Genomic DNA, 13,711 nt, shown 5'->3' with positions numbered 1-13,711 from the left:
TGGAATGGCTCCAGGCCCTGGAGAACAGGGTGCGGGCAGTGCTATTGAGATGGCTTGGAGCGTGGCCGGACCCGTAGTTGGTGAATTGACCGCACCACATGGGTTTGCGGTATACTGAGGTCTCTAGATGTGGGCCTACGCGATGCACTAGCACGTCCAGAAACGGGAGCGAACCGTCCACCTCTGATTCTACGGTAAACTTGATGAAATTGGATAGAGAGTTGAGGTATTCTAGTAGTACCGTTTCAGAACCACGTGGTATTATGGTAAAAATATCGTCGACATATCTACACCACGTTGTAATAGGTGTAGGTGGGTTCTGGTGTATCTGCTTCTCCAGATCTTCCATGGCGATGTTAGCTACTACGGAACTGACAGGGGCACCCATAGCAGTGCCATGTACTTGTTTGTAGAGTGAGTCTTCAAAGGTGAAGATGCTGCTAGAGAGGCATAGGTTGAGGGCGGTACAGATGTCATCAGTGGATAGTGACGTCCTGGATTGGAGGCTTAAGTCGCTCTCAAGGAGCCTTCTGGCGCAGTGCACGGCCTGTTGGACGGGAATCGAGGTGAATAAAGAAACCACGTCAAATGATGCCATGACAGAGTTATCAGGGATTGAAATGTCCTTAATGGTGTTAATGAATTCACTGCTGTTTTTTAACGGTGTGAGATGTATTACCTATAAGAGGCGAGAGGAGGCTCGCGATGTGTTTGGACAGTTCATACGTTGGGGCACTGCAGCAAGACACTATAGGTCTGAGAGGAATACCCGGTTTATGGATCTTTGGTAATCCGTAGAATTGTGGTAGTTGACAGCCAGTACCACGCAGAAGATGGTGAGTCGCGGTCGGGATCTTCTTATCTTTAAGCCATGCGTGGACAAGTTTATTAACATTTGCTTCCAGACGTTTCAAGACTTTAACGGGAGGATCAGGTAGAGGTTCATATACGTTAGGATCGAGTAATAGGGCCAAGGCTTTCTCTCGGTAGGCTGATCGGTCCAGCACAACAGTCCGGCGCCCTTTATCCGCAGGAAGTACAACGATGGAGTTGTCTTTTCTTATAGATGACAGGGCGGCACGTTGGCGGTGGTTGAGGTTTGAGCACGTTTTTCGAGTGTTGCGGAGGACTGCGGCAGTCTTGAATCGGATCTCGTTGGCAGTTTCTTCGGGAAGGTTGGTAATACTGGCTTCTATGCCCATAGCGAGCTGTGTGATGGGAGGTTTCGATGGTATAACGGCGAATTTCATACCGTTTGATAAAACACTCAGCTGCTCGTTGGACAGTTGTTTGTTACTTAGATTCAAGACGAAAGAAGTCGTGTCGTCTGAACGAGTGTTCGTCTTTAAGGAGTTGGTTTCTATGCTCAAGTTTATGAACTTGCGCTGTTGGCGTAAACGGTAGGTATCCGAGGTCTGACTAGCCCGATGGCAGATGGTATGTATAAGGTTTGTAAATACAATAGGCGAGACCTTACCTTGTATATGTTGTAACAGTCTGGACTTGTTGTAGTCAGCGTTCCTGATTTCATGGTGGAGATGGGATATCCATAAATTTAACGTGCGCAGGCTGAAGTTAAAGCAGGCACGATCCATATGAGAGTTGTGGAACGGGGCTTTGTATCGGAACCCTTTAGGTATAATTCGATTGCTTTTGCATCTGTGGGCGAAGCGTAAATGTTGCCTGTAGCGAGCTATTGAGAGGAAGCATTTTTGCAACTGTGCACAATCGTTGTAGGTATTATGGCCATAAAGTGATCGAATAGTGACAAATGGGCCTGGAGTACTGGGGTCCATAGTTTAACAGATATTTATTTAAAGTATACCCAGTAAAATAAAATAAAATAAAATATTTCCAGAAGCTTTCGGAACTCGTGTCCCAGTTGAGAAAGGGACACGAGTTCCGAAAGCTTCTGGAAATATTTTATTTTATTTTATTTTACTGGGTATACTTTAAATAAATATCTGTTAAACTATGGACCCCAGTACTCCAGGCCCATTTGTCACTATTCGATCACTTTATGGCCATAATACCTACAACGATTGTGCACAGTTGCAAAAATGCTTCCTCTCAATAGCTCGCTACAGGCAACATTTACGCTTCGCCCACAGATGCAAAAGCAATCGAATTATACCTAAAGGGTTCCGATACAAAGCCCCGTTCCACAACTCTCATATGGATCGTGCCTGCTTTAACTTCAGCCTGCGCACGTTAAATTTATGGATATCCCATCTCCACCATGAAATCAGGAACGCTGACTACAACAAGTCCAGACTGTTACAACATATACAAGGTAAGGTCTCGCCTATTGTATTTACAAACCTTATACATACCATCTGCCATCGGGCTAGTCAGACCTCGGATACCTACCGTTTACGCCAACAGCGCAAGTTCATAAACTTGAGCATAGAAACCAACTCCTTAAAGACGAACACTCGTTCAGACGACACGACTTCTTTCGTCTTGAATCTAAGTAACAAACAACTGTCCAACGAGCAGCTGAGTGTTTTATCAAACGGTATGAAATTCGCCGTTATACCATCGAAACCTCCCATCACACAGCTCGCTATGGGCATAGAAGCCAGTATTACCAACCTTCCCGAAGAAACTGCCAACGAGATCCGATTCAAGACTGCCGCAGTCCTCCGCAACACTCGAAAAACGTGCTCAAACCTCAACCACCGCCAACGTGCCGCCCTGTCATCTATAAGAAAAGACAACTCCATCGTTGTACTTCCTGCGGATAAAGGGCGCCGGACTGTTGTGCTGGACCGATCAGCCTACCGAGAGAAAGCCTTGGCCCTATTACTCGATCCTAACGTATATGAACCTCTACCTGATCCTCCCGTTAAAGTCTTGAAACGTCTGGAAGCAAATGTTAATAAACTTGTCCACGCATGGCTTAAAGATAAGAAGATCCCGACCGCGACTCACCATCTTCTGCGTGGTACTGGCTGTCAACTACCACAATTCTACGGATTACCAAAGATCCATAAACCGGGTATTCCTCTCAGACCTATAGTGTCTTGCTGCAGTGCCCCAACGTATGAACTGTCCAAACACATCGCGAGCCTCCTCTCGCCTCTTATAGGTAATACATCTCACACCGTTAAAAACAGCAGTGAATTCATTAACACCATTAAGGACATTTCAATCCCTGATAACTCTGTCATGGCATCATTTGACGTGGTTTCTTTATTCACCTCGATTCCCGTCCAACAGGCCGTGCACTGCGCCAGAAGGCTCCTTGAGAGCGACTTAAGCCTCCAATCCAGGACGTCACTATCCACTGATGACATCTGTACCGCCCTCAACCTATGCCTCTCTAGCAGCATCTTCACCTTTGAAGACTCACTCTACAAACAAGTACATGGCACTGCTATGGGTGCCCCTGTCAGTTCCGTAGTAGCTAACATCGCCATGGAAGATCTGGAGAAGCAGATACACCAGAACCCACCTACACCTATTACAACGTGGTGTAGATATGTCGACGATATTTTTACCATAATACCACGTGGTTCTGAAACGGTACTACTAGAATACCTCAACTCTCTATCCAATTTCATCAAGTTTACCGTAGAATCAGAGGTGGACGGTTCGCTCCCGTTTCTGGACGTGCTAGTGCATCGCGTAGGCCCACATCTAGAGACCTCAGTATACCGCAAACCCATGTGGTGCGGTCAATTCACCAACTACGGGTCCGGCCACGCTCCAAGCCATCTCAATAGCACTGCCCGCACCCTGTTCTCCAGGGCCTGGAGCCATTCCAGCACCGACACAATTAGACGTAACGAGATCTCCCGTGTGAAGGCGGACTTAACCAGATGCGGTTATCCATCCCATGTACTAAACAGATGCTTGTTACAGGCACAAGAGCTTACTTCCAACCCAAGACCTCCGAAGCAAGTCGGCATATCATCCGCCTACATTCCGTACTATCCAGGAGTGTCAGGACGTATCTCGAAGATCCTGAGAAGTTACAACATAAAATGTGTACAATTACCAGGTAGGAACCTACGTTCACTTGTCTCCAGTGTGAAGACCCCTGTCACACCTGTCTTACGCAGCAATGTAGTGTACCGTATCACCTGTAGGGCCTGTAACAGTTGCTACGTAGGTGAGACATCGAGACGTCTCCAGGATCGCCTCACGGAACACGACAGAGCAATCCGGCTTGCCGAAACTGACCAGTCCGCGCTTGCAGAACATTTTTGGGCTACCAACCACGATCTTGACCCCAAGCGCGACTTTGAGATAGTGGACCACGCGCGACACTTTCGCCACCGCCTATGGCTAGAGTCACTAAACATAATGAACAACCCTAAGGCATTAAATCGCCAGAAAGGCATGCGTATACATCCAATCCTGGAGACAACCGTTTTATTGATGGATGATCACTGGCGCAAGGCAGCACACGTCCGTGCTACAACAATGACGAATGAGTAACGTGCCACAGTTTGCTTGTAATGTATTTAAAAAAAATTCTGTCAGTTGAGAAAGGGACACGAGTTCCGAAAGCTTCTGGAAATATTTTATTTTATTTTATTTTACTGGGTATACTTTAAATAAATATCTGTTTTGCTTATTTACAGGTAACACTTTACATGCTATTTTTTTACATTCTTTATTTGTTTGGTTATTTAGTTTATTTTGCTGTGTTTTCTAGAAAAAACGTTTTGTTACTTTATTTAATACTGGGCTTTGTTACTCTATTCAGCTTACTTCATTTTATTATTTTTAAAGTGTATTTATTTAAAATTCAATTTATCTCTCAGATCAAAAACTTATTCAATAATCAGTACACAACTTTTAGAAATGTGTAAGTATGTAAGTTATGGTCAACAAAAAGAAAGCAGAATAAATCTGTATTTGAACAGCAATAAATTTGGATGTAGAAAGGAACCAAATAACAAAAAAGAAAAATAAGCTAATATGGGTAGAGACAGTCAGGCTAGTTAGAGAGGATGGCACGTTTTCCTTTAAAATATTTAAGACGTTGAAATCCGACTTGGGTGCCAATTTTAAACAAAGGTTTCAAAGCTGTTTCTTCCCTTTTCTTTTATATTCTAATGAACCAAGGTATTCTTAAAAATATTCAGTACGGGATATACAATAGGAGATAAGTGAATCCTAAATTTAAGGTCACTCTCCCATAACAGGAGAAATCTATAAAATCATACCTGTCTGAAAATATAAAAAAAACTTGTGCCATTCAACAAAAATTATATATTCATCCACCACGCGCGCGCGCGCACACACACACACACACACACACACACACACACACACACACACACACACACTCTCTCTCTCTCTCTCTCGACTGAAATGGAACGTTAACCCTAATACAGTCCTCATATATTTTGTGATGCGCAGCAGATACAGAGGAAGAAATGTAAGCCATTTTCCATGTTAGGGTTATCTTCCACATGCAAACAACCTGTGCAAGACTGTTAAGTTCCCGACGCTATAATCTCGTCAACAGTGCCTGCAATGTTGGTATCGATTATTTTCGAAAGTGCAAACTACGGAACATTGTGTCCTGAATATCAATGCTCATGTCGCTGTGTCGATCAGCGTTCTTGTACAGATGTTATTTAGATCATAATCCCCCCCCCACTTCATGTCTGCAAGACTCATAACGTAATCACGTGCTGCCATTAATTAGCGCCTCCAATCGGCCACTTTTGTTAATTTCCCGCCGTGTGTGGCGCGTCATCTTTTCGCAACGTTTGAATTATGATTGTTAATTACATTTTGGAGTAATTAATAATGTTAATGAACGTCTCACTCCTTTCACTACGAAAGGTTATGGATGCCTTTTATCGATACGATTTCAAGAAGGACGGTTTTTTTGTTTTTTTTTCTTTTTATTATTTTTTCCAAAAGAAGGACTCGTGTTAATTCCATTTATCAGGCCGAATTTTATTACGAGTATCAAACCAAAAAGGTTTTATTGGATTGTTCATTTTCAATTAGAATCTCTCTACCCATAGAGCCACGATTACCATTTTACCTGATAGTTTAGAATTGGTATTGTAGCTAAATCTCATTGTCCACAACAGCAAGCTATTTTAGAGTCATTACAGAGTACTTTCACAACAATGCAGCGTTTGTACAGCTGCTCGCGGGCTCAGTTCACGCTTCGTAGTACACGAGACAGACGCTGGAGCAGGTATCCTATTTTTGTAAAACGGTTCATCTCTGTCTATCTATCTATCTTCTGTCTACCTATTCTGTCTCTATCTTTCTATCTTCTCTTTCCTCTCGAACTCAGACTCGGCAGGGCGAATGGAAGTTCTTTTCCGAACTTTTCCATGCTCTCGGCAACTCGCCGCTTCCCACTGTGGAAAGTAATTATAAAACTGAGCACAGTAAAAAGCAATATCTTTGTATAGGCGTGTTTAGAACATTGTTTCCTCACTGTGTATGTTGCCGTAGTTGACATTCTTGCACTATATAATGTGGCTGGGGTCTTAGCGATCCCCCTTACCACAGAAATATGCATTGACTGTGTACATATTTCTGGACCCTCATCCCTTTTATTTTAGCACGTTGCATTTTCTTTTGTTATTAGATGTAGTTAATAAAAATGGTGAATGTTGGGCAAACAGAACACTATTACTGTATAACTTTTGTTAATGTAATGTTGCAACTAAGGTTTTTTTTTTTTCCTGCCAGGGCTTAATACTGTATCATAAGTAATCTCATTTTGATAATACTGCTCTGTTCTTACTTCGTTCTCAATAATCTACATTTGTTTATGAGTTTATTTTAACCATGTAACATAAGTGAAGCTTAGTCCACATTACAGTCAAATTGCTGTGAGAATTACTTTTATTCTTTTAATTTCTTCCATTCTCAGTTACACTTATTTTGTAAAATCAGCTTTTATTCAATGGAAGGCAATTGTTAGATGATAATTTGTAAATAGGCTTTATATCGTGTGATAGTATCGATTAGGTGCCATTTCTAATACTTGTTTTAATGAAAAACTTGTAAATTATTTACAATGAAGATGTGTATTTTCCAACAATCATAAAATGTTTTCCGATTTTTACATTTCAGATGTGTACTATTCAAATATTTAAATAATTTTAGTTAAGTCGATTCAATATTTTGTCAGTTTTTAACTGTCGTTGCCTTATTATTATATACCAGAATTGTTAAACAATAACTGTATTTACTTTTATTTTTGCTTTTCACATGCCAACGTCAAAACAGCTGCATTTTATGTGAAATTGTTCATTTAATATTTTATTTGATTACATGGAATAAGATTTTTGAATGAATGAATGAATGAAAAAATTACTGTATATCCCGAATTATCTAAAATTTGGTTTTGTGTTTTATTTTTTTTTTATTTTGAAAATCCTGAAATAATTTAGTCGCTATTGTATTTATTATTTATTTATTATTGTTGTTGTTGTTAATGAAAGGTGCAGGCTCGTGTATATTATTCATACTAAGTGAAACATATCAGTTCATTCCTTGGTATCCGACCTCGAGGCAATAAACATTTATAATGTGTATGCTGGCAAACATCTTCCTTGCTGATTTATACTCAAGTGTCGAACACTTCGTTAGTTTGATTTGTGTTCGGCCCACAAATTTCCTCATTCCATTAGTTCTTTCTGTGTATTTGGATATTTTAATATTTTGCTTGTCTTTTATTTATTTTTCTTCTTAACAGTGCTTGGCAAGTCTAAATTCATTTTCATTACTACCCCCACATCTATCTCATCCCCTCTATGCATCCCTTCACATCTCTCTCTCTCTCTCTCTCTCTCTCTCTCTCTCTCTCTTTCTTTCTTTTTCCCTCTCTGATGCTGTCATGCAACATACCTACAGGCTTGTAATCCGAGCAGTCACTGTTTCCTTTATGTGTGAGAAATGTAATAAAGTTTAGAAGAAAGATAACTCGTGTCATTGTTTTCTTTTCACTAAATATGCAGATGAATAAATAAACACCAATTAAGTAAAATAAATAATGTTTATGTATTTCTATTTTTCCATCTACTTGGTGCTGATAATTAAAAATAGAAAACAGATGTAATGAATATTACTTGAAATATTTTTGTCACTGTTATTTCGAAAGTTTTTGGTTAACATGATCCGTAGTAAATCTAAAACACAAATTGCATATCTCTAAAATGCAAAAATATTTCTTTTACAAATTACATATTAAAAAAATCTGTTACTTCAAACTTACTACTCACTCAGTCTAAACTGAATTGCCAAAAGTGAACACTGAAACGAATATGACGTCCAAATCCACCTACTAGAAAAGGCTTGATTTTAATACTGCAGATAAGATGAGTTGCTCTGACGCTAATCTAAAGGACTTAACTTGTATGCCACGTGATGTTGTGCTATTAAATGACGAAGTCCACGACACAAACAAAGAGGTTATATCACTCATTCCGACGGTTAGAGGCATAAAAGTAGACATCAGCTGCAACGAACAGAGAATTACAGGAGACGTTCAATAAATCATCTACCTACCTAGGAAAGGCATTTGAGACAAAGGCAAAAATCTATTTTTATTTTTCAATGTAACTCCCCTGAACTGCAATACACTTGTTCCATTTTGTTGGAAATGAGAAAATTTCAGACAAATAAAATTCTTTATCCTGTCCATCAAAGAACTCAGAAACAGCAGACTTCAGTTCATTATCATCAGCAAAGCGACGTCCACATACTTTATTCTTGAGGTGTCGAAATAGGAAATAGTAACTATGGGCCAGATCCGAACTATAAGGTGGGTGAGTAAGTTCTGTAAAGTCACAAGTCTCTCACAGCAGCAGCGATATCATGTGACCAGTGCAATGGTGCGTTGTCGTGAATAAGCAGCACACCTCTAGGAAGTTTTCCACAGCATTTTTTCTTTGTGACTTCCATTAGGTTGTACAGTAGGTATACATATGACTCCCCAGTGACTGTCTGCTTGTGTTCCAAGTAGTGAATATGCAAAATTCCCTCAGCATCCCAAAAAATGGTGGTCATAATCTTGGCAGCTAAAAGTTTTTGGGTGGGGAAGAACCTTTGTGCTTCCATTGCATTGATTCTTGCTTTATCTCAGGATCCCAGTGATGAACCCGAAACAATTCTGGCGATGACAGTTTCAGAATCCCTTCCATAAAACTCTAAATTCTCCTCACAGCACCGTACTCTGAATAGCTTCTGCAGAGGGATCAGAAATCTGGTGACCCACCTTGCGCTGACCTTAGTAATCCCCCAAATGTTCATGGAGGAGGGTTATAACTGCTTCCTCAGATATATCACATTCCCTAGAGATTTGGGACACCTTTAAACGTCTATCATTCAGCACAAGGATTTCCACAGCTTGGTACATTTCGGGTCGCTGTCACAGGCCTTCCGGGATGTGGAATACCTTCGATGGACTCCCTATCCCACTTAAATTGTTTTGACCAGAATTTCACCTGGTACTCTGAAGGTTCATTGTTGCCATACACATCCAACATCCTTTCATGAATGGCCTTTGGCCCATTTCCTTCTTTGGTGAGAAACTTGATGACTGAACGATGCTCCAATTTCAGAAAATCCATAATTTGATATAGGTATCTTTTTGTTACAGCAGCACAACCTAAAAATATAATGGGATCAAAATAGCATGATTCAAGTTTAAATATGTAGGAACATGATAAATCATGAATCATTGAAATATAACTATGGGAAGTACCTTAGGTAGATATTATTCAGCGCCCCTCGTAGCACAGTTACTGTTATTTCTACGCAATAACTACTACAGATTCAGCATACTCAGCTCCCTATTCTACACACCAAAAGTTTCAGAAAGTAGTGCATCTCTGAAAAAGGTGATCAAGAAAAATAAACCCGATCTGTAAGCATCGCTTATATGTTTACATTTACTCGTTGGATTCATTTACACATTTAGTACACTTACATAAATTTTATGTGATTGTATTTTATCAAGAAACAGTAGTAATTTCGCTCTGTAAGCAGTGGGAAATCTCACTACTTGTTGCACTCCATAGTCAGATTTCTGTCCGATTATAAAGTGCAATAAGTCGATCGGACTTATTGCACTTTCCCTACAAGCAGTCCTTATGATTCGCATAAGAAAAGAATGTAGAGGCAGTGACAACTGTTACCTTGGGGAGATAGTAGAGTTCAATCCCATAATATTGTAAGCTATGCCCAAATTATTCTTCATGGCTTATCCTAATAGTGACATTCGAATGTAACAAGTTTCAATAGACATTTTAACTAACATGTAAATTCATTACCTACTTCTCGTGCATTCATAATGAATGTCTACACTTTCAAATATTTATAATGGATGGTATGAACATTTTTCTACGCCACACAGAACAACTTACCGTATATCGTATTCTAGCACACGAATGGATGTACTCATTATCCAAGAACTGCGTTTCCTAAACCACTCAGCACCTAGCAAGTAGGCACATCACAACGAAGGGTAATGACATATCATGAGGATCGCTAGCGATATCCTCAAGTTAACTCATTCATCGCATGTGGGTGGCTTTATAGCCTGCTTTGCAATTTCTTTGCTGGCAATTATATTTTGTCAAATGTTTATCAAATATCTATTTAATAAACATTCTACAAAAAACATGCGAACATTATACACATTTTCATTGTTTTGGCATTCGGACGTCCCAGTTAATGAAATAGATAAATATCAGTTATCAGTGGAGAGAAAAGTATTATGGTATAGGTAACCATAATACCTACCAGTCCAAATACCTACCAGTATAGCAAAAGCAAATTCCAAAAAGGTTATCAAGAAAAATAAACGAAGGTGTTCGGCCTTGTAATGTGCATTAACAATGAACATATTAATTTAACATATCGAAATATTTTTTTTCCTTTGGAAATTTAACAACTGCAACGCATTGAGCTTGATTTTAAAAATAACTTTTCAAGAGGATTAGCGCTCCTGTCCAGTTCCAGCTCTACCTGCAAGTTCACTGAAAATTATATTCTGAAAAGACCACTATCGCCATCTAACGAGAAAAAATAAAAACAAAAACAAAATGGCGCCTGGCTGCAAAATGTAAATACATTTTTCCCCTCCCAACCCGAGTGGCAAAACTACCATACCGACAATCGGCTCATATCTCTTGGCCGCCATTAAAATCGGATCAAACCCTACTAAGATACTAACTGATCTGGTCCTGACAAAAAGTAAGACATAAGTAGCACAAGTGAGCAACGAGAGACCATACTGCTTCTGTCTTACTTCTTAACTCATGAACCACTTGGATCCCGGTCGAAAAAAACAGCAAGCGTTTGCATCATTCTCTGGAGTAATTTTTTTCACGTTTATTTCTTTTGTTATACGGTTTCTTTATTTGAAAACTGTCCAATTTTTTTCAAAGGCCGTTTCCATATGGCCTTGTCGGTAACACTTCATCTCTTTCACTTCAGTCTGCATGCCGTATCAACGAGAAATACACGCTGTACTAGGGGATTAAATCTGGCAAAATTTTGTCACTAACTTGTTTGCTTTGATGTTCTTTCCATTATCCTGCTTTCTGTTTTCGAAACTTGTTTTCATACATTATCCTACTTTTATACTTATAATACTTTTATAGGACGAGTAAATCTATTTCCATATTAGCAAACGAGATGAAATAAACACCTTCTCACAGACAATCCCAGAGCTTTCATTCACTGATATAAGAGTATAAGCAACAAACAGACTTTTACTTACAAAACAGCCCAGCTGAAAAAGGTAGAAGCATGACCCTAGACCGATGTAGTTATCATGCCACCTTTTGAGCTATTTTATATTCTAGGACGTAGGAGAATTACACTTTTGTTTTTTTATCATCAAGAATATTGTGCTAACCGATAACTCTGTAATATATTGCGTGATTTTGACGTCATATTGTATTTTCGCCTTCTCGCGTTAACCATATTTGAGCATAGGAGCTTATTCACACAGCAAGACAGCACGTGTAGAAGGCAGCAAGACAGTGGAATAGGAGCACTGAAATGTTTGGTGAAAGAATGTGCAAACCGGCTAATATTTACCAAACACTTACAGTTCGGGAACTCTGCACTGTCGAAAACGTCTTTTGAGTGGTGTATTTGGCATCAGCAGTCCCAGAAGTAAAGAAAAAAAATCTATACTGAAAAGTGGGCCTTTCGGAAACATTAGATTCCTCCAGAGTTAAGGACTACCCAAACGGCAAGACAAGATAGCGCTGCCAAGGCTACCATCACAATAAACACCAGAAGGCTCACAACTTCTACCAAACTGCTAGCTAGTGTCATTTCATCTCAAAATTTCTAGAATCTCTTACAGAGATTCTAGAAATTTTGGGATGAAATTCTCCTAAAGGATTATAGAGATTCTTTCTAGAATCTCTAGAATCCTTAAGGATAGCCCCAACGCTGATGCCAAAGTTATGTAGATTCAAACTGAGCGATAAATTCACACCAGTGCAGTCACTACCAGCCATTCAAATATCGGAATCGGGTGGAGTGGATATGGATAAATTTGCAACCCAATCCAAATACCGATGCCGAATGGCACAGCAAGTTCCCACTTTACTTATTATGTAAACGCTCGTGTGCATTTGATGATACTCGTTGTCAGTCTGTGTGTGCGTGCGCTGCCTTCTGATGCTAGTAATAGTATTAATAGCGGTAAATGATGCAAGAAAGAATATAGAGCATCAGCAAAAAAAAAAAAAAAAATTACCCACCTCACCTGTCCATCCCCTCTAAGAATTTGTCTAGTTCTTCCCTGAATTTATTCACACTGCCCACTTTCACAACAGAGGGAAATTTCTTCCAACAATCAACCACCCACTGGCTGAAGGCAAATTTATGCACATCTGTCTTGCAACCTCCTTCCTCAATTTGAATTTATGCCCACTCACGTGTGTGTGTGTGTATAGTCCCAGCAAGAGGAAGAATGCCATCAATATTGAGCTAACTCAATCCACTTAAGGCCTTAAACACCTCAATATACCTAAAAACATCCAAATATATATGTCCAAAAAAAAAAAAAAAGAAGTTTCCTGTGTATTTGTTTGCATGACATGGCACTTGCATATACGTGGAATGTGTATGTTTCTTCTGACAGATCCCCAACCTGACTAACGCAGATCGGCAACCAACCTAGGAAATCCCCTGTTGCTGACATGCACCCTCCCCCCTTAGTTTTGTTGTTATTTGGTTTTTAGGAGCATTAGCAACTAAGGCCATATTGCTCCGGGGATATGCGATGGTCATTCCCTGACCTTTCCGCATCCTCCGTATTTGGTGGTCACGGGCTCGAACCCAGGTCTAATCAAGAAGCGTGTGCTACGCACTGTTGCTCCTGCCCACTTGGCTACGGAGGTGCCTCCCACCCCCTTAGTGGCATGCAGTATGGCGTGGGATTTGCTGACACTGGCTGCAGCTGGTCTGGGCAGTATGCGATTTAAATAATGTACTGATAACCATAGCGTTAATCTTTCCCACTCTCCCCACACGGGAACCCCTTGGTCTGTGACTTTTGCTTCCCGCTGTGTCCATGGCCAACCCCCCCCAACCCAAACGTTTCGCCTGATGGACCCTACCACCACAAAACCTTACTCTACTCTTAACATTCCTCCCCTGCGAAGGAGGTTTCTGTACCTTTAACTTCCTATTTGCTGGTGAACGTCTTCCCATCATCCACCATCTTTACCTTTACCTTTTCTCC

The sequence above is a fragment of the Mastigoproctus giganteus genome, chromosome 4 (genome assembly GCF_048544385.1).
Source record: "Mastigoproctus giganteus isolate SK-2022 chromosome 4, ASM4854438v1, whole genome shotgun sequence".
In the NCBI taxonomy this organism is placed as follows: domain Eukaryota; kingdom Metazoa; phylum Arthropoda; class Arachnida; order Uropygi; family Thelyphonidae; genus Mastigoproctus; species Mastigoproctus giganteus.
This window is presented reverse-complemented; position numbering follows the sequence as displayed.